This window comes from Schistocerca cancellata, chromosome 4 (genome assembly GCF_023864275.1).
Source record: "Schistocerca cancellata isolate TAMUIC-IGC-003103 chromosome 4, iqSchCanc2.1, whole genome shotgun sequence".
NCBI classification, from domain to species: domain Eukaryota; kingdom Metazoa; phylum Arthropoda; class Insecta; order Orthoptera; family Acrididae; genus Schistocerca; species Schistocerca cancellata.
The window spans coordinates 575,120,632-575,142,361 of record NC_064629.1 but is presented as its reverse complement, the minus strand read 5'-3'; positions in this window follow the sequence as shown (position 1 = coordinate 575,142,361).

Below are 21,730 nucleotides of genomic sequence, written 5' to 3'. Positions count from 1 at the left end.
GGCAACTATCGTTCTCCTATTTGTGTTTCACATGCAATTCACATGAAGGAGATATATGAAAATACGACAGCCCTCTTGGACTCAAACACATATCACGAACACAAATGGAAAATGTGTAGTGATCTAAAAGTAATTAGCATACTCTTAGGAATGCAACTGGGGTACGCTAAACATTGTTGATTCTTGTGTATGTGGGACAGTAAGAATAGGAAATCGCATTATATTAAAGCAGACAGCCTGCAAGAAATCTTAACACTACCGAGAAAAATGTCGTTGCCAAGCCTCTCGTGGACCCAAAAGATGTTCTTCTTCCACCCCTGGATATCAAGCTGGGTTGGATGAAAAATTTTGTGAAAGGTATGAACCAAGAAGGACGGACATTTAAGTACATAACAAAAAAATTTCTGAAATTAAGTGATGCAAAAGTTAAGGAAGGTATTTGTATCAGGTCAAAAATTCGATAACTTGTGAAGGAGTTTGCATTTGACCAAGTTTTGGAGGGGAAAGAATAGCAAGCTTGGGAAGCCATCAAGAGAGCTGTTCGTGGATTTTTAGGCAGCAAAAGACATGATAACTACGCTCAGTTGGTGACAGTGCTCCTGCAAAAATTCCGTAGCCTTGGATGCTACTGATTCCTTAAAGTTAATTTCCTCCACTCCCACCTACACATTTCCCTCCTAGTTGTGGAACTGTCAGCGATGAACATGGAGAAAAATTCCATCAGGGCATTTCTGTTATGGAACAAAGACATCAGGGCCATTGAAATGAAGGAACGCTTGCGGATTACTGTCGGTCTTTGTGTAGGTGCTCTGAAACTCCTTAACAAGAGGAAAGCTAAAAGACGACGATCTCATGCAGCCACCACATGATTCTCTTCAGACCCAACCATTTGCGAGGTAGTCTTTCAGCAATTTAGAACTCTTAAAATGTAACTACCATTGAAAAATATTCAAATATACTTTCAGTGTTGTTACCATATGTAATTAAAATGTATCTTTTTCTCTTGTTCCGTTGATATGAAAAACTTCCACCTAGTCAGCAGGAGATCCCGGGATCGATTCCCGGTCGGGGCACACATTTTCAACATGTCCCTAATGAAATATATCAACACCTGTTTTCAGCTAGGGTGTCCCTTTAATTATCATTTCATTCCACCTAGTGTCTATCACAGAAACTAGAGCTAAGGAAAATTTTTCATTGTAATATTCGTTTTTCTCGACGCACAATTAGTGAGAATTGACTCATGACCTACAGGAAACATTTAATTTTTTTTTTTTTGGCCAGTGTAGTCAGAACATAATGTAACTCACATTTTTTTTTCAGTGCTATTTTAATAGTATTACTTCCTTGCTGTAGATGTTTGAACATTCTGTGGTGTGAAATCATTTGTTACTCCGAAACTCGTTCCAGTCTTCTTTGTCTTCTGTATTAACTTAGCAAACAATATCATTGTTACACATTTCCACTTAAGTTGTAATTGCCATTAATGTTGCCTTTCCTTAGTGTCAGATGTACAAGTGTGGATGACCTTGGTGCAGAGTGGAATGAAAAGGTGAGAGATGCAGGCCTTATGAGTGCATGCAGCTGCGCCATGTCTCGCGAAGTTAAAATCTTGTAAGTGCTAAAACTGCAAATTCGAGTGAAGGTTGGTGTGACTGCGGCATTTGTGTTGCAAAATCATCTCCGGAAACTGCGGCTTCTGGAAAGCAAAGCTTTCCAACATTAATCTATGATGAAATTTGGAGGCTATGGTATGTCAAGAAAAATGCCTACCACCGACAACGAGGTAGTAATAAATTAATTTCTGTTGAATATTACAGTCCAGTCTTCATGAGCAGTGATGAAAAGAAGTATGCTATTTAAAATTCTTTCTTAAATTCATTATCCTAAAATCATAAACAGTTCATATATCCCTATCATGGTTTTTAAATAACTTTATGTAAAAGATCGAAAGATTATATTAATTTTCCAGAAACGCGACAGTGGAAGAATGTCGTAATTTCAACTAAAGTTCATTATGCTGTAAAAGACAGCTTAAAATCTATTTGTATTTATCTGCAGCATACCGGTCACATTGCTGACTTACTTGCTGAGATTGATCTTGAGATTAATTTTCCAGATACCTAGTTTTCATTAATTCGTAACTGCAAATTTTAAATAGCCATTGAGCTTTAATGTAATATCACAGCTTGCATCCATCTCGAGTCCAAGTAAAACATTCAACATAATTATAATAAAATAACAGTATTTGAGTAACGGTAAAATTGTTTCTGAAATATCAAAGTGAAATTGCTCCTTCATAACTGACGACCAAAACTCTTTGTAGAATTAGTATGTTTTACAGAGGGACTGTTTCATCACGCTTTGGAGAGAGGTCCATGGGAATATTAGATGCCAAAATACTGACAGTATATTTCGTTAGGCTACACATGGTGAACAAATTAATTAAATATCTTTAGAGTCAACAGAATGTTAACAATTTTTAGGTGCAAATTAAATACCAGTGGTCAACTGAGCGACAAAAGCGTCAATTTTCTTGGAGATGACCTACTGTCGTGTTAGACGATTCTTCGTTACTACACGAGGCAGCGTCCAGGAGCGCGCCGTACGGCCGTCTAAAAGGTCGATACAGCGACCTGTTTTTAAATAGCCTCATAGTCGTCGCAACATTGGCTTTCCACTAACTGAATACCGTATTCTGCAGCATATTAATACCTTCGAAATCAAACACATTTAATATATTAACTAATAATTGCTGTTTTCGTAGTCAAAAGAAATACTTTCCCTACTACGAAAACATTAAGAAGTTCGATTATACACAATTCGTGTACTTCAAAAATTTATATGAATTGGTCACTCGTGGAATCTGTGGTTCGGTTACAACTTCGACCTTAAATGTCTCTGGTAGACAGTGACTACAATGAGGGACAGAACTATATAGACGCTTTTGTTTTATCAGTTTTAGTAGTCCAGGTGGTGAAGCTGCTAGCAGCGCAACCAGCCCATTTGTAAATTAAAAGCTCATTACTGTCTCCTGTTACATTACTTAGTCAATGATGTTTATGATACATCACTGATCCAGTTACATTTGAAAAATTAAACTGAACATATGGTTTACTGAGGAAAACTTTTCATATTCTATAAAAAACATCATAAAGAAATTTTTTGGATCTTCTCGGGTGAGAGGATGTGGTTCATCCTTCAGTAACGATAAGTCTATTTTGAAAGCTGATAAAAACAATAACAAAGGAAATATATATATATATATATATATATATATATATATATATATATATATATATATATATATGAATGCGCAACATTAATTTTCCTAATGCACGTCACTGTATAGGATCACCACTTACAAACTGAATCTGTGAGACTAAATTTCAGATGTGCCCTACTAGTCAACTGCCTCCGCTTCGCATTGGTAGCAGTATGTGTCTATGGCCGGACGCCTTGTCTGCCACAGAGGCACTGAATTATACACATAAATCTTCCTCGTGTATCGGTCTGTCTAATAGTGAAAACCATTTCAAAAACTGCACAGTACTTCCGGAGGTAAACTTAGATATGCAGACTGAAAAACTTGGCTGGGCTTTAATTTATGTGTATATTACGATAGCTGCTTTAATACCTTCAAAGATATATTGTATTGATACAAAGGAGCGGAAATCTCTATTACAAAAACAATGTATGCTGGTCGTTTTATTGCTTCCATAACGTTCTATTGAAAATAGGAACGAGATGCTTAAGTAATGTATTGTGCTGTGGTATGAGATATACAACGAAGAGTCAAAGAAACTGGCACACTTGCCTAATATCGTGTAGCGTCCCGTGAGCACGCAGAAGTGCCGTAACATGACATGGTGTAAACTCGACTATTGTCTGAAGTAGTGCTGGGGGTAACCGTCACCATCAATCCTGCTTAGCTGTCCATAAATCCGTAAGAGTACGAGGGGGTGGAGATCTCTTCTGAACAGCACGTTGCAAGGCATCCCAGATATGCTCAATAATGTTCACTCCTGGGGAGTTTGGTGGCCAGCGAAAGTGTTTAAACTCAGAAGAGTGTTCCTAGAGTCACTCTGTGGCATTTCTGGAAGTTTGGGGTGTTGCATTGTTCTGCTGGAATTACCCAAGTTCGTCGGAATATACAATGAACATGAATGGATGCAGGTGATCAGACAAAATGCTTAAGTACATGTCACATGTCAGAGTCGCACCTAGGCGTATCAGCGTTCCCATTCCATTTCAACTGCACATGGCCCACACCATTACAGAGTCTCCACCAGCTTGAACAGTCCCCCGCTGACATGGATTCATGACGCTGTCTCCAAACCCGTACACGCCCATTCGCTCGATACAATTGGAAACGAGACTCGTCTGACCAGGCAACATGTTTCCAGTCATCAACCGTCCAATGTCGGTGTTGACGACTCCAAGTGAGGCTTAAATCCTTGTGTCGTGCAGTCATCAAGAGTACATAAGTGGGCCTTCGGTTCCGAAAGCCCATACCGATGGTATTTCGTTGAATGATTCGCACTCTGAGACTTGTTGATGGCTGTCACGTTGACGTTTCTCTTCAGTCGTTGTTGGTCTCGTTCTTGCAGGATCTTTTTCCGGTCGCAGCGACATCCAAGAGTTGATGTTTTACTGTATTCCTGATATTCACGGTAGATTCTTGTAATGGTCGTACGGGGAAATCCCCATTTCATCGCTACATCGGAGATGCTGTGTCCCATCGCTCGTGCGCCGACTGTAACTACACGTTCAAACTCACTTTAATCTTGATAACCTGCCATTGCAGCAGCAGTAAAGGATCCAACAACTGCGCCTATATAGGCGTTGCCGACCGCAGCGCCGTATTCTTCCTGTTGACATACCTCTGTATTTGAATACTCATGCCTATACCAGTTGCTTTGGCGCTTCAGTGTATATTTTGCTTGTAATAATGTTAGGAAGTAGCACCTATAAGTGATTTAACAGATAATGAACTCAGTTGGTAAATTTAGAGTGAACGTTTGACGTATTTGATGCGCTACGTTGTTGTTGTTGTTGTGTCCTTCAGTCCTAAGACTGGTCAGGTGCAGCTCTCCACGCTACTCTATCATGTGCAAGCCTCTTCATCTCCGAATAACTACTACAACATACATATTTCTGAAGATGCTAACTGTATACATCTCTTGGTCTCTCTCTACTAGTCGTATATGCCACATATTCCTTTTCTTCCCAATTCTCTTCAGTACCTCGTCATTAGTTATTCTATCTACCTGTCTAATCTTTAGTATTTCAAAGCCTTCTATTCTCTTTTTGTCGAAACAATTTATCGTCCTTGTTTCACATCCATACAAATATTTTCAGAAAAGACTTCCTGACACTTAAATCTATATTCGATGTTAATAAATTTCTCTTCTTCAGAAACTCTTTTCTTGCCGTTGCCAATTTACACTTTATATCCCCTCTATTTCGGGCACCATCAATCATTTTGTCACCCAAATAGCAGAACTCATCTACTCATTTCATAATCTAGTTCCCTCAGCATCATCTCATTTAAGTCGACCACGTTCCATTATCCTTGTTTTGCTTTTGTTGATGTTAATCTTATGTCCTCCTTTCAAGACACTGTCCATTCCGTTCAACTGTTCTTCCAAGTCCTTTACTGTCCCTGACAGAATTACAACGTCATCGGAAAAGCACGAAGTTTTTATTTCCTCTTCAGGAGTTTTAATTCTCATATCAAATTTTTCTTTGATTTCCGTTACCGCTTTCTGAATGTACAGATTCAGTAATATGAGGGATAGCCTACAACCCTGCCTTACTGCCTTCTCAACCACTGATTCCCTTTCATGCCACTTGATTCTTGTAGCTGTCATCTGGTTTCTGTACAAGTTGTAAATATCCCTTCTCTCTCTGTATTTTACCCCTATTACCTCCAGAATTTCAAAGAGAGTATTCCGGTTGACATTGTCAGAAACTTTCTCTGAGTCTACGAATGCTGTAAACGTAGGTTTGTCTTTCCTTATCCTATCTTCTAAGATAAGTTGCGGGGTTAGTATTGCCTCACGTGTTCCTACGTTTCTCCGGAATCCAAACTAATGTTCCCCGAGGTCGGTTTCTACCAGCTTTTCGATTCTTCTTTAAACAGTTCATGTTAATATTTTACAACAATGACCTATTAAACTAATAGTTCGGTAATATTCCAACCTGTCACCACCTTCTTTCTTTGGAATTAGTATTGTAATATTCTTCTTTGTGTCTGAGGGTATTTCACCTGTCTCGTACATCTTACATACCAGATGGAAGAGTTTTGTCGTGGCTGGGTCTCCCAAAGTTATCAGTAGTTCTGACAGAATGTCATCTACTCTTAGAACCTTGCTTCGACTTAGGTCTTTAAGTGCTCTGTCAAATTCTTCTCGCAGTATCATGTCTCCCATCTTATCTTCATCTACGTCCTCTCCTGTTTCTACAATGTTGCCTGCAAGTTCATCTTCCTTGTACAGACCTTTCAGTCTTCCCTTCTTTGCTTAGCTCTGATTTCCCGTATGAGCTCTTCACGTTCATTCAGATGCTTCTCTTCCCTCCAAAGGCCTGTTTAATTTTCCTGTAGGCGGTATCTATCTTTCCCCTAGTAATATTTTCTTCTAAATCCTTACGACTGTCAACTAGCCCTTCCCGCTTAACCATTTTGCACTTCCTGTCAGTTTGATTTTTTTAGGCTTTTGTATTCCCTTTCGCCTGCTTCATTTACTGCAGTTTAATTTTTTCTTCTTTCATCAGTCAAATTCAATATCTTCAGTGTTATCCAAGGATTCCTAAATGGCCTCGGTTTTTTACCTACTTAATCTTCTACTGCCTTCACTAATTCATCTCTCAAAGCTATCCATTCCTTCTGTTGTGTTACTTTATTCTGTTTTTGTCAAACGTTGTCAAGTGCCCCCTCTGAAATTCTCAAAAACATCTGGCTCTTTCAAATTATCCAGGTCCCATCTTCTTAATTTCTTACCTTTTTGCAATTTCATCACTTTTAATATACAATTCATAACCAATAAACTGTGGTCAGAGCTCACATCTGTCCCTGAAAATGTCTTACAAATTTAAAACCAGTTCCTAAATCTCTTTCTTACCGTTATATAATAAATCTGAAACTTTTAAGTGTCTCCGCGTCTCTTCTAAATATACAAGCTTCTTTCATGACTCATAAACCAGGTGTTAGCGATAATTAAATGGTCCTCTGCACAAAATTCTGCCAGACGGCTTCCTCTTTCATTCCTTCCCCCGAGTTAGTATTCACCTACTATTTTTCCTTCTCTTCTTTTTCCTACTATGGAATTCCAATCACTGATCACTATTAAATTCTCATTTCTCTTAACTATCTGAATGATTTCTTTTACATCATCATACATTTCTTCAGCCTCTTCATCATCAGTGGAGCTAGTTGGCATATAAAGTTGTACTACTGTGGTGAGGTGGGCTTCGTGTATAGCTTGGCTATAATAATGTGTTCACTATGCTGTTCATAGTAGATTATCCACATTCCTATTTTTATTCATTATTAAACCCACTCCTGCGTTACCCCTATTTGATTTTGTATTTATGAGTCCGTATTCACCTGACCAGGAAACCTGTTCGACATGCCATCGAACTTCACTAATTCCCACAATGTCTAACTGTAACTGATCCACTTACCTTTTTAAATTTTCTAACCTACCTGCCGGATTAAAGGGTCTAACATTTCATGTTCCGATCCGTAGGACGCCAGTTTTGTTTCTCCTGATGACGACATACTCCTGAATAGTCCCCGCCCGGAGATCCGAATGGGGGACTATTTTACCTCCAGACTATTTTTGCAAGAGGATGGAATCATTATTTAACCACATAGTCGAGCTGCATGCCTTTAGGAAATGTTACGACTGTAGTTTCCGCTAGCTTTCTGCCGTTAGCAGTACCAGCACAGCAAGGCCGTTTTGGTTGATGTTACAAGGCCAGATAAGTCAATCATTCAGACTGTTTCTCCTGCAACTACTGAAAAGGCTGCTGTCACTCTTCAGGAACTGTACTTTTGTCTGCCGGCCGGAGTGGCCGTCCGGTTCTAGGCACTACAGTCTGGAACCGAGCGACCGCTACGGTCGCAGGTTCGAATCCTGCCTCGGGAATGGATGTGTGTGATGTCCTTAGGTTAGTTAGGTTTAATTAGTTCTAAGTTCTAGGCGACTGATGACCTGAGAACTTAAGTCGCATAGTGCTCAGAGCCATTTGAGCCATCTGTACTTTTGTCTGGCTTTTCAACAGATACCACTCTGTTGTGGTTGCACTTGCAGCACGGCTATATATATAGCTGATGCGTGCAATACTCTCCACCGATGGCAAGATCCATTGTTCATGGGACGAATCTATCAGTACAAAAAAAAAATCTACATGAAATTATATTGCAGGCGACTTATAACACGTCCTTGTCAACAAAACGGAGAAATATATACTATACGTGAGTAATATTTCAAGTCAGTTGCTGGTTATAGAGGTTTCAAAGGAAAACAGTTCTGGTATTGTAGCATTTTTAACTGTGTAATTTCTGTGTACAAGTCTTTCGTAAAACATTTATGGGGTAAGAAGTAGCTGAAGTTTATCAGTGAGCCGTAAAATAACACAAATATTGTAAGTGAGACGTGCACGATTCGTTTAATAATTCGTCGTTCCACTCAGATGAGTGTGGTAAACTAACTTTTATCAAAGTTTAGAGAAGGAAGTTGTATGTGCTCACCGTTATTAAAAACTGTAGGTAAAAGTTTTTTCATATAGCTGTCTTCTAAACATTTATGGTCTGTAGCGTTCTCTGCAAGGAAACAAACACACACGTTTTGCTTCTGGATATGGAAGACTCGAGCTACCTCGCAGATACGTATGTTATGATAGAATCCAAGGAGGTATCGCTGTTGTACACTTCAGCTCAGATTTCGAGGCGCGAAATTTACGGAGATTCTTTGGCCTTCTCCTGCGTAGTATTATTAAACAACTCTCTGTAACAATATGAGCACATATTTTCAGCGTGTTGAGAACTTTAGTACATAGCTTGCAGTGAACTGGTAAACTAATAGTACTTTAAGATCATTAATTTAAATTTGAAGTAACACATTACAGGCCGGTAGTGCTGTTCTGATCGATTAGTTTCTGTAGCACAAATGTTACTCATACTTAGGTTTGACGTTGTAACAGCTGCTACTGGTCCTTGGTTGTCGAATGTATAACTGACTATACTAAATTTCACTCAATATTGAAAATGGTTATATGGAATTTTAGCTATTTTTATTCTGCACGCTTGCCTAACGAGACGAATCAGAAACACAGGTGGGTATTAATGAATATAATGTCATTCTGGAACTCACATCGGGTGGAGAACACGAAGCAATTCCAAGTATGAATAAGGAAAAGGTGCTGAGATATGGGAGAAGTATAATAGAAAAGTAACTTGCAAACTAGTTTATCTAACATCAGCGGAGTAAAAGAATTCCAATAATTCTAGCTGTCCCTCTTTACACCGTAGGACATATGACAGACCAGAGCAAGGGCTGTGACTTTCGAAAATTTTTGTGTGTGCATGGCAATGGCGGAATGTAGTATATGTTTTCTGGTGAGTCTCGATATTTTTTTAAAATGATTACCTTTCATTTACAACCTTTTATGAACCCTGCCTGTGTCATAAGGATCTATGCTGCGATAAAATAAAATATTTCGGTACTATAAGCATACGTTAACAGACCCCTAGCTCAGCCGGTAACACAACTGATTTAAAACCGACAGAAATGAGAACAAACTCGTGTTGAAATGTACTTGAACGAAACCATAGACCTAGAGGCAAAACGTGCGCCTGAAAAAGGAAAAGTCCTAACCCCTTAACTAAAATGTATAACGTATCATTAACTAACGTAATTTTCATTATAGCAGGTAGAAGTAGAAATTTAATTGAGTGAGTTGTAAAATCTCGTGTAACATAAACAAAGAGATCATTCGTTTATTATATTGAAACTCTTAAACAAAAATTGTTAATACTGGTTAATGTTATTAAAAATTAAGCACATTATAATGATTGACGATCAGTATCAATAAACATAGGCCTATAGTTATTTCTGTTGTTTGATTGCTTTGTACTTATAAAAACTCGCTGTATCACCTTGACCTCTAGTACAACTGGACCAGGCAGAGTACTTTCTGCGATTGAATGTATTGATTATTTCACTAACATCAATAGATCACTTTGGCTACTGTGGATTATTTCACTGACATCAATGGATCACTTTGGATACTGTGGAGGTTCAGTTCACTAACTCTGACTTGGAACATAGAGTTCTACAGGTAGCTCTTTATAAGTATGAGCTTCAAAAATAAACGTTCAGCCGAAGAAACAGCAACAGGAGTGGTTAAAAAAGGTAAAATTTTGTGCATTAATCTGGAACGATACACCTGCGATTGAATCTCTGTTACTGATAGTTCCTTTAATCAACTACCGAGGTTTATGAGAATATTTCTTTTTTCTGAGTTTTTTTAGTCTGGGAATTTACTGGATAAATCCCCCGCATATTCATTTTTAAGAACTATTATACGCATTTTGAATCTCAAACATTATACAGACCCTCAAATTTGCTCTTTTACTTGGCCACAATGATGTCCAAACAGCAATTGAAATGTCCCAATTATTTGCCAAAGATGTTGCCGATGACATAACTTCTTAAACATTATGTCGATAGCAAGATAAATTATCTGCTTCCTCTGAACAGGAGAACACGATTTATCAAGCTCTGCATTTTCCGACTACATAATTTGAGACGCTAAATTGCAAAGCTATGATTACAGTGCTATCTGAAAAATGAGTTCACATTTCTCTAATTTGTTTTTCAAAACAACTGCTTGTTTCTTTCTTCCATTTACTTAGGTGTCAATGTTATTCTATATGGAGCCATAAATAGCTCTTAGACATTAGGATAATAAAAGGCTTTTACAGACTGGTATCTCGAAGACGAACGTGTTGGGTCAAGTTTTTATTGTACAAAGAAGATACCGAAAGTTCCAATATTTTAATTCTATGACTGACGAAAAGGTACAACGTTCATACTGCGCAGTAAAAGGACCTGACTTCTTAAATTCCACATGTAGCATTGTTAAGTTCTAGACTTAATGTGTACACTGCACTATGCACATATTTTGCAGTCTTTTGTCTTTGGTTAATTCTCGTTCTGAGAGCTTTATGTAAAGTTAACATATTGGCATAACCTCCACAAACCTGACCACAGCATTTAGTTCAAAAGTCCCTTTTCATCTGTTGCACTCAGTATTTTCTTTCCTATTCCTAATGCACTTTGATCTTTTATTTCACGGAAAACTTAAAAGGCATTTATCTTCAAGTCACAACGCTTTCCACTCTAACGTATCTAAATATCCGAGTTAACTAGTCTCTTTTTGTAGTGCCCTACGGTTACATTTGTAATAACAGAAAACAATCAGACAGCGTTAATGTCATTAATAATTTCCTTTTCAACATTTTGAATTGGAGACCTGAGGTATTTTTGCATATAGGCGTACTTTGGTTTATTTATTAGTCGCGTAATATGGGATTGTATTTTGCGAGGAGTTTGATGGCTGCTAAAAGGTTTCTAATGTTTTATTTACCTGTTTTCTCCCAATGCTCCCGAAAAGCTGTATTATTAAATTCCAGTATTATCGTCATACTGACACACTTATTTCACACATTCTCACTTTTCATTTGTTGTGAATGCATACCGGAGTCAGCTGTGTTTTTCTTACACCGCGAATTGAATACAACGCATCTACATCTACATGGATACTCTGCAAATCACATTTAAGTGCCTGGCAGAGGATTCATGGAACCACCTTCATAATTTTCTATATTATTCCAATCTCGTATTGGGCGCGGAAATACGAACACCTATATCTTTCCGTATGAGCTCTGATTGCCCTTATTTTATTATGGTGATCATTCCTCCCTATGCAGGTCAGTGTCAACAAAATATTTTCGCATTCGGAGGAGAAAGTTGGTGATTACAGTTTCGTGAGAAGATTCTGTCGCAACGAAAAACGCCTTCGTTTTAATGATGTCCACCCCAAATCCTGTATCATTTCAGTGACACTCTCTCCCCTATTTCGCGATAATACAAAACGTGCTGCCCTTCTTTGAACTTTTTCGATGTACTCCGTCAATCCTATCTCGTAAGGATCCCACGCAGCATTATTCTGAAGAGGACGGCAAAGCGTATTCTCCTTAGTACATCTGTTACATTTTCTAAGTGTCCTGCAATAAAACGCAGTCTTTGGTTATCCTTCCCCCACTCCCACTACATTTCCTATGTCTTCCTTCCAGTTTAAGTTGTTCGTAATTGTAATTCCTCGGTATTTACTTGGATTTACGGCCTTTTGATTTGACTGATTTATCGTGTAACCGCAATTTAAGGTATTCTTTTTACCACTCAAGTGGATGACCTCACACTTTTCGTTATTTAGAGTCAATTGCAATTTTCACACCATACACATACCTCATCTAAATCGTTTTCCAATCTGTTTTGAACTTCTGATGACTTTACTAGTCGATAAACGACCGCGTCATCTGCAAACAACCTAAGACGACTACTCAGATTGTCTCCCAAATCGTTTATATTGATAAGGGATAGCAAAGGGCCTATGGCACTACCTTGGGGAAAGCCAGAAATCACTTCTGTTTTACTCAATAGCTTTTCGTCAATTACTACGAACTGTGACATATGTGACAGGAAATCACGAATCCAGTTACATACCTGAAACCATGTTTCATAAGCACATAATTTCACTACAAGACGCTTGTGTGGTACAGTGTTAAAACCCTTACGGAAATCCAGAAATATGGAATCAATCTAAAATCCCTTGTGAATAGCACTCAGCACTTCATGTGAGTAAAGAGATAGTTGTGTTACACAAGAACAATGTTTTATAAATCCATACTGACTGTGTGTCAATAGACCGTTTTCTTCGGGGTAATTCATAGTGTTCGAACACAATATATGTTCCAAAATTCTGCTGCATATCGACGCTAATGATACGGACCTGTGAATTAGTGGATAATTTCTACTACCTTTCTTGAAAATTGGTGTGACCTGTCCAACTTTCCAGTCCTTGGGTGCGGACTTTTCGTCAAGCGAACGGCTGTACATGATTGTTAAGTATGGAACCATTGCATCAGCATACTCTGAAAGGAACGTAATTGGTACACAGTCTGGACCAGAAGGCTTGGTTTTATTAAGCGATTTAATTTGCTTCACTACTCCGAGCATATTTACTTCTACGTTATTCATGTTGACAGCTGTTCTTGATTCGCATTCTGCAGTATCTACTTCGTCTTCTTTTGTGAAGGCATTCTGAAGGTAGAGTTTAATAACTCTGCTTTGGCAGCACTGTCTTCGGTAATATCTCATTTGCTATAGCGCAGAGAGACAATGTTTGTGTCTTGAAGCTAGCATGCTTCACATACGACCAGTCTCTTTGGATTTTCTGCCAGGTTTCGAGACCAAATTTCGTTGTGGAAACTATTATAAGCATTTCGCATTGAAGTCCACGTTCAGTTTCAAGCTTCTGAAAAAAATCGCCAATCTTGGGGATTTTGCGTCTGTTTAAATTTGGCATGCTTGTTTTCTTGTTTCTGCAACTGTGTTCTGACCAGTTTTGTGTACCAAGGAGGATCAGCTCCGTTAATTTATTTGGTATTGAGAGCAATTGTTGCCGATACTATTTCTGCGAATTCAATCCACATGTATTCTCTATTTATATTGTTACTTTGGAAGGAGTGGAGATTGTCTCTCAGGAAAGTGTCAAGTGAATTTTTATCTCCTTTTTTCAGTAGGTATATTTTTCATTTGTTTATGGAGGATTTGGGGGTTACAATACTCAGTTTCGCTACGACAACCCCGTGGTCGCTAATCCCTGTATTTGTTTTGATGCTCGTTATTAACTTAGGATTATTTGTTGCTAAGATGTAAAGCGTGTTTTCACAACCGTTTATTATTCGCGTGGACTCATGAACTAACTGCTCCAAATAATTTTCAGAGAAAGTGTTTAGCACAATTTCGGATGATGCCGTATACGTACCTCTGGGATTAAACATGTATTTTAGCCAACATATCGAGGGTGAATTAAAGTGACCACCAACTATAATCGTATCAGCCGGGTACGTGTTTTAAATCAAACTCAAGTTTTATTTGAACCTTTAAGCACCTGTATCATCTGAATTGGGAGGTCGGTAAAAGGATCCAATTATTATTTTATTCCGGCTGCCAAAAATGACCTCTACCTATACTAACTCACATGAACTATCTCCTTCAATTTCGAGACAACATAAACTACTTTTAACAGTGATAAACACGCCACCACTAACCGTGTTTAGCCTATTCTTTTGGATCACTGTTACGTTCTTCGCTAAAATTTTGGCTGATCTTATCTCCGGCATTAGCCAGCTTTCAGTGCTTATAACAATTTAAGCATCAGTGGTTTCTATTAGCGCTTGGAGCTCTGGTACTTTCCCAACACAGCTACGACAATTTAGAACTGTTATATCGATGGTTCCTGTATCTACGTTCTTTCTTTGTCCGGCCTGCACCCTTTGCGACTGAAGCCCTTTTAGTGTTTTCCCGAGACCCTCTAACACAAAAAACCGCCAGTCCAAACCACACAGCTTCTGCTACCCGTGTAGCCACCTCCTGCGTATAGTGGACTCCTGACGTACTCGTATTCAGCGGAACCCGCAACGCAACCACCCTTTGGCGCAAGTCGAGAAATCTGCAGCCTACACGGTCGCAGAACCGCCTGAGTCCCTCATTCAGATCCTCCACTCGGCTCTGTAGCAGAGGTCCGCAATCGGTCCTGTAGACTATGGTGCAAATGGTCAGCTCTACTTTCATCTTGCAAGCAGGACTGGCAGCCTTTACCACTTCGTTAACCACTCGAAACCAGAGAGAATCTTTTCTGATCCGAAGTGACACACATCATTGGTACCGAGGTGAGCCACCACCTGCAGTTCGGTGCACCCTGTGTTGTTCATGGCATTCAGGAGGACTCATTACACGTCTGGAACGACTCCACCCAGTATGCACACAGAGTGCACGTTGGCTTTCTTCCCTTCTTGGCAACCATGTCTCTAAGGGGCCCCAAACCGCGCCTATCTTTGTAGCTCCCAACTATGAATAATTCCACCCTCTGTGATTGTCTGGATCTTTCAGTATGAGAGGTTTCCTCTGAAACAGGACAGGCGACGGCATCTGGCTCAGTGACAGTGCCATCCACAGACAGCACCTGGAACTTGTTTGTCAGAATGACCGAGGAAGCCTTATGTGCAGTTTCTTTGGAAGACTTTCTCCACCTGCTACGCCCAGGGGCGACCTCCCACTCAACCACAGGTGAGGGGTCAATCTCAGTGTGACTGGACTGGCCGTTGGTCAGGATCAATCGGAGGACTCAGACGTAGTGGACGTCTGTTGGATCCCCATGGCTGGCTCACAACAGTGGTGCTCATCCACTGCAACCTCAAGCTGTGTAACTGAAGCCATCACAGCCTGGAGATGAGAGCGAAGTGTCACCAACTCGGCTTGCATATGCACACAAGTTTTGTGTCTTTTTTGTTAGCCACCTCCAATGTAAACCACTTCCATGCAAGCGGAAGGAATTTGTCAAATTAAGAACTTTTTTGTTTCATCCTTTACATCCAACTGGTAATATGTATGACCATTTGAATAGCCTCTGACATTAACAGATCTAATTACATTTATTGCGATTTTGCTACCATTTTCTTCTTCGTCTTGATAATTGCCGTTATAAAATTTCACTTCAGAATAGCACGCACTTGTGACACAGCAAACTTCTCTAACCATTGTGCTAAACTGAGTAGACTGTCCGTTATTACACCATAAATTCTTACTGGATAACTGACAAAAGTTAAATGTTCAGAAAAATGGCCGTTATACAGTTTTGGGTACACTAAACATCAAGAATCTATGATTTTCTACCTAAATGTTATATACTGATATACATTTTCATTGTTGTCATTGTTTTGTAATAAGCAATCTGCGCTATTCTTTTGTGAGACCCGAGGAACATGCTGCAGTCAAAATGGTACAAGAGACGCTAAGGGCAAACAGTGTTTACAAACCCTGTGCTAACCTCAATTTAGCGTTGACTGATTCTATGAAGCCGTGTTGATCAGACCATTTCCTTGCATTTATCTTTAATGTTTCTCGTGTAGGCTACATATACATGTGTCTATACTTGTAAATACTTTAATCATTTATTTTAGTTTTAATTATTAGTTAAATAAAAATAATATTTTACCTTCTGTGGGCTGGTAAAGTAGTAGGCCGGCCCGCATTGCAGGCCCTAACGTGTCACTTCTGTAAACCCGAAAAGGCCGTTCGTTTCCATGGCCTGCTCAATCTGAAATGAGTACTGGGTACAACCCTGAGACAAAAGCGACTCACTACGACGTATCCGTCCGCACAAAGGTCTCTGTGACAGGCCCGCCAAGCAAGGACTATGTCCGAGTGTGTTTGGATTATAAGTATGTTACTGTAACGAATATTCTCAAGATATTTAATAGGAACATTAATCGATTCTTTATGTGTTAAATTATTTGTCTTTTTCCTTCTTAAAACTCGCTAACAAAATGATAGTTAGATCTGTATCAGGTATTGTATACTTTAAACAATTCACCTACACACTGACTGCAAGAGACAACGACGTTATCAGCATGCTACTAAAAGAAAATAACACATTCATACAAAATTAGAATGAAAAAATTTTCATAAATCACATATTTTTAATTTATTGGACAAAGAATTATGCAAAGATTTATATGTGAACAGAACAAGGAAATAATTCACTTTACGTAAGAAATAATATTCATCACATGTTAACTCTCAGTATAAAACGCTTTCCTTATTAGGTCATTTGCACATATGAATTTGTTTGCATTTTGGTATACCAGTTTTAGTCATTGCTTTATGAACATGAAAAACTGCCAAATCATTTAATCATTTTTGTGTGATTGTTGACAGCCAAAACGTTTGCAATCGTCGAAGTGCTGAAAACGGCCGCTCGGAGGTATAAGAAGTAACAGGGATAGCTAAAATCATCCGAACAAGCTTCACAAGTACCGTGAGCACTTCAAGCATGAGACCACTGTTTTCTCTACTTCAAATATTTGTAACGTCTGGCAGGTTGGCCGCTTCCTCTTTCTTCGTTCTGCACACTTCTGCAAACATATCCCTATGCAATGTCACACTTTATTTATCGGAGTCTGTCCCATAGAACTGCAGCATTCGATCAGCAGCAATTTGGCTGATAGCAAAATATTCAAGTCGTGAAATAAGTTCCAGAACCTTTGAGTCAAAGCCACGATTTAGCGAATCCACTGCCACATCAATTATTTAAAAAATATTTGTCTACACATTTCCTTCTGCGTTTCATACGTGTGAATATCACTACCTTCGAAGGATTTTAGGGTCTTCCTTTCTCTAGGCAGAACTGATTCATCAACATTATGTTCTTCCGCTTTCCTAATGCTGTCATTGCACAACTCAAATAATGTACCCCTTTGTGAAGCTAATCTTCTTGTCAAAGTTTCCAACAATGCTTTGATTCTCAGTATGGCAATGATTTCTTTCGAAAAGAAGAATGAAGTTGCTCAATCCTGCCGAAAACTGAAATTAACGTCCTGAGCGAAATAAGAAATCTGCATCACACAGGTTTGAAAAAAATTCTCTGGCCTTCCCTCCGACTTCACTTTTTTCCTTCTGTCAGATCTTCCAATAATTTCAAGAGAACGTCATAATTACTTTCCAACGATTTCAGTTATTGTAACCTGACACATCACCTCGTAGGACAGAATGGACGCAAAGTGTGTCTTTGAACGGTTTTTACACCACCATCCTCGATGTCTTCCTGTAGCTATTGGAACACTGCTAGTCTCTTCGGCAACTGTCTTACAATTGATATTAATTCACGAAGAATCACCAGGAAGTCTCGCACATGACTAATACTTTGCATTGCATCTTGTACAACCAAATTCAAATTATCCACCGAACATCGAAGAGATATAGCTCTTAGCTCCATCTGAGTAATCTTATTTTGTAATTCTATTAAATATCCACTGACATTTCTAGCACCATCATGAGATTGACCAAAACAGTATTTTATGTTGAGGGATAAACGGCTTATGGCGTCCTGGAGGACATCAAACAAAGTCGTAGAACTTGTTGAAGTTACATGATAGAAGCCCATAAAAACTTCTTCAGATTGAAGATTTTTATCGACGTATCTAAAATATACGGATAATTGTTCCTTCACTGATATGTCGGAAGTCTTATCTGCAATAAGAGAAAAATTTAGTGCCTCCTTAATAGATTTCACAATATTTTGCTGTACATCGCTGGATAATAACGAGACAATTCCATTCAATATATCACAAGAGACAGATTTATATGAAGTCCGCTGAGGCCAAGATTTCAAGTCAGGAGCATCTTCTGCCCTAAGCGGCAGCAAATGATGAATATTTGATGCTTCATCGATGTGGCCACGAATTACCATCCCTTGCTAACTTCAAAACTGGAGGGACGTTATTACCTTTACAATGCCTTGTGTCCATTTTTCATATCTTCTAATTCATGTGTTGAGATAAGGGATGACATGTTGGTACCTTTTTCCGTAGTTGTCAGGGCCGTCACGGATGAAGGGTGAAGTCAACATTTTTCAAGAACTCTTAAACATTCAATTGCCTTAGACCACTGGGAAAATCCATTTAGAAGAAATGTATTACACGAATCCCTATCTGAAGGAATAGCAGATACCAACGGAAGCACTGTACTGGAATCTAAAAGCGTTTATACATACGCTACAGAACACTTTGTCCAATTATTTCTCGTAATAAATCCCAGAAAATGTATTTTTTCATCCTTCATGGTCCTGGCGGTTTCTTGACATTTCTTGTAGATGTCCTACAGGAGCTGGCAGAAGATACATTCTCGGGTTCCTTATTTTTTGGGTGAACACGCATTTTCACTTTTGTTGGTGTTACTAATTTCCACCTGGAAGAGAAACTGCAGAAGTTTGGAGCATGTACACGCGCCTTCATCGCTGAATGCTTAGAGCGCAAGTGTTAATCAAGAGAAGAAGAAAATTACAAAGACTACACATGGGTAAAGGCAGATATAACTGTCACAGCAGAAACTCTCCCTTCCGTGTTTCATAATGTGGATTACTTCAGAAGATTCTTCGATTCAGAACTAATTAACAAAATTTTGCAGGAAACGAAATAATACTCTGCGCAACGAATCACTACGTCAACAAACACTAATCAACGTTAAATGGAACAATTCTTCGGTGTTCTGATATACATGGGTCTTGTTTCCATGCCCTCGTACAATGACTATAGATCTCAGTCAATGAATTATGAAAGAGTCACCAGTAATTTCAATTTGAAGCGCTTTCATCGATTCCTGCATTTTACAAACAATGAGAATGCTGTAAACACTTTTGACACACTTTCCAGAATAGACCTGTTCTTGAGTCGACTGTAAGAAACCACCGTGAACAGCAACAGGAATCAGAATTATCTGTAGACGAGATTATGGTCCCGTATAAAGGTACAATAGTAGGTAGCTTGCACCAGGATATTCAAAACGCGTCACGCAAGTGGGGTTTTAAGATTTTTTTTTTTTTTTTTTTTCGTGCTGGTGTGTCTGGGATTGTCTACGAGTTTCTTCCCGATACTGGCAAACAATGTTAACTGATGCTGATGACGAGAAAATTTTTGGAATGGGAGAACAAATTGTGTTTACCCTTTGCGAAAGTATTTCAAGGGGTATTTATCCCAAAACGTACTCTGTCAATTTCTTTTCCAATCTTGAACTTACAATATAATTAAAAAATCTAAACGTTGAAACATGGTCGCAATAAGGAAGAACTGAATAAAGAACTCCCCTCTCAAAGACGAGAAGAAGTTACTGAAACGAGAACGAGGCACCGATGACTGTAGGAAGGACACTCAGTCAGATCTCAGATTTTTAAGGTGGGTAGAGAGTAAAGTTGTGACACTTGCAAGCTCGTTTCTCGGTGTCCAACCACTCTCAACAGTAAAACGACGGAATAGCGCTGAAAAAAGAAGAACTGATGCTCTCTGTCTCAGTACAACAAGCATATGGGAGGATAAGATCTTGCCAGTACGTTAATAGAACTGTGGAAAGTACCAATGAAAACTAGACGTTAGTACATCAAATTGTTTGGATTTATGCTAGTCCTGAGTGTTGTAAATGTCTGGTTGATGTATCGAAGAGAGTCTGGGGACTAGGAAACCTTAATGAAGTCATTCAGGGTAGACAATGCCAACGGTTGGATGTCCCCTGGGAAAAGGAAATTAGAAAGGCCCTCATTAGACCTAACACCACCACAATCAACAAATGTTCAAATGTGTGTGAAATCGTATGGGACTTAACTGCTAAGGTCATCAGTCCCTAAGCCTACACACTACTTAACCTAAATTATCCTAAGGACAAGCACACACACCCATGTCCGAGGGACGACTCGAACCTCCGCCGGGATCAGCCGCACAGCCTATGACTGCAGCGCCCGAGACCGCTCTGCTAATCCCGCGCGGCCCACAATCAACGGCTCTGACTGTTGCACAAGATGTCCGATATGATAATATGGTGAATTGGTCTGTATATGGTCCCAAATGTCGTTGTTATCGTTGTCCATCTGAATATTCTAGAATGAAATGTAAGAAATAATAACTCCCCCAAGGGGAGTGGTGGGTTCAGCGGCGTTCGCGGCGCAGGAGGCGGAGTGTCAATGTGGAGGGTGGCCGTGTGGCATCGCCCGCTCTGCCTGTGAGTGGGCATGTGCCTGCTCCTTCAGCAAGGTCCGAGCAGGCACACGGGGGCAGGGGTGTATTACTGATTGGGGGCTCCAATTTTACGTGGGTGATGGAGCCCCTTAGGGAAATAGCGGAAAGGTCGGGGAAGAAGGCCCGTGTTCACTCTGTCTGCTTGCCGGGAGGTCTCATCCGAGATGTGGAGGAGGCCCTGCCGGTGGTGATAGCGAGCACTAGGTGCACCCGACTGCAAATTGTTGCTCATATCGGCAACAAAGACTCCTGCCGTCTTGGTTCAGAGGTCATTCTCAGTTCATACAGGCGGTTGGTGGAGTTGGTGAAGGCGGAAAGCCTCTCTCGCGGGGTGGAATCTGAGCTAACTATTTGTAATATCGTTCCCAGAACCGATCGCGGTCCTCTGGTTTGGAGCCGAGTGGAAGGCTTAAACCAGAGGCTCAGACGATTCTGCGGAGATCTGGGGTGCAAATTCCTCGACCTTAACTATCGGGTGGAGAAATGTACGGTCCGCCTGAATAGGTCAGGCGTGTACTACACGCAGGAAGCCGCTAAAAGTGTAGCGGAGTACGGGTGGAGTGCACATGTGGACATGTGGGTTTTTTAGGGTAGAGAATTCCGTCCCTAGGCCCGACGCCCTAGACGCCTCCTGAGACGCGACAAGGTAGTAGTAGGCAAAACTCAACAAGGAATATCAATATTAATGTGGTAATAGCAAACTGCAGAAGCGTCTATAGAAAGAGCCCAGAACTGCTCTCATTAATAAACAGTCACAATGCCCACATAGTACTAGGGACAGAAAGTTGGATGAAACCAGATGTAAACAGT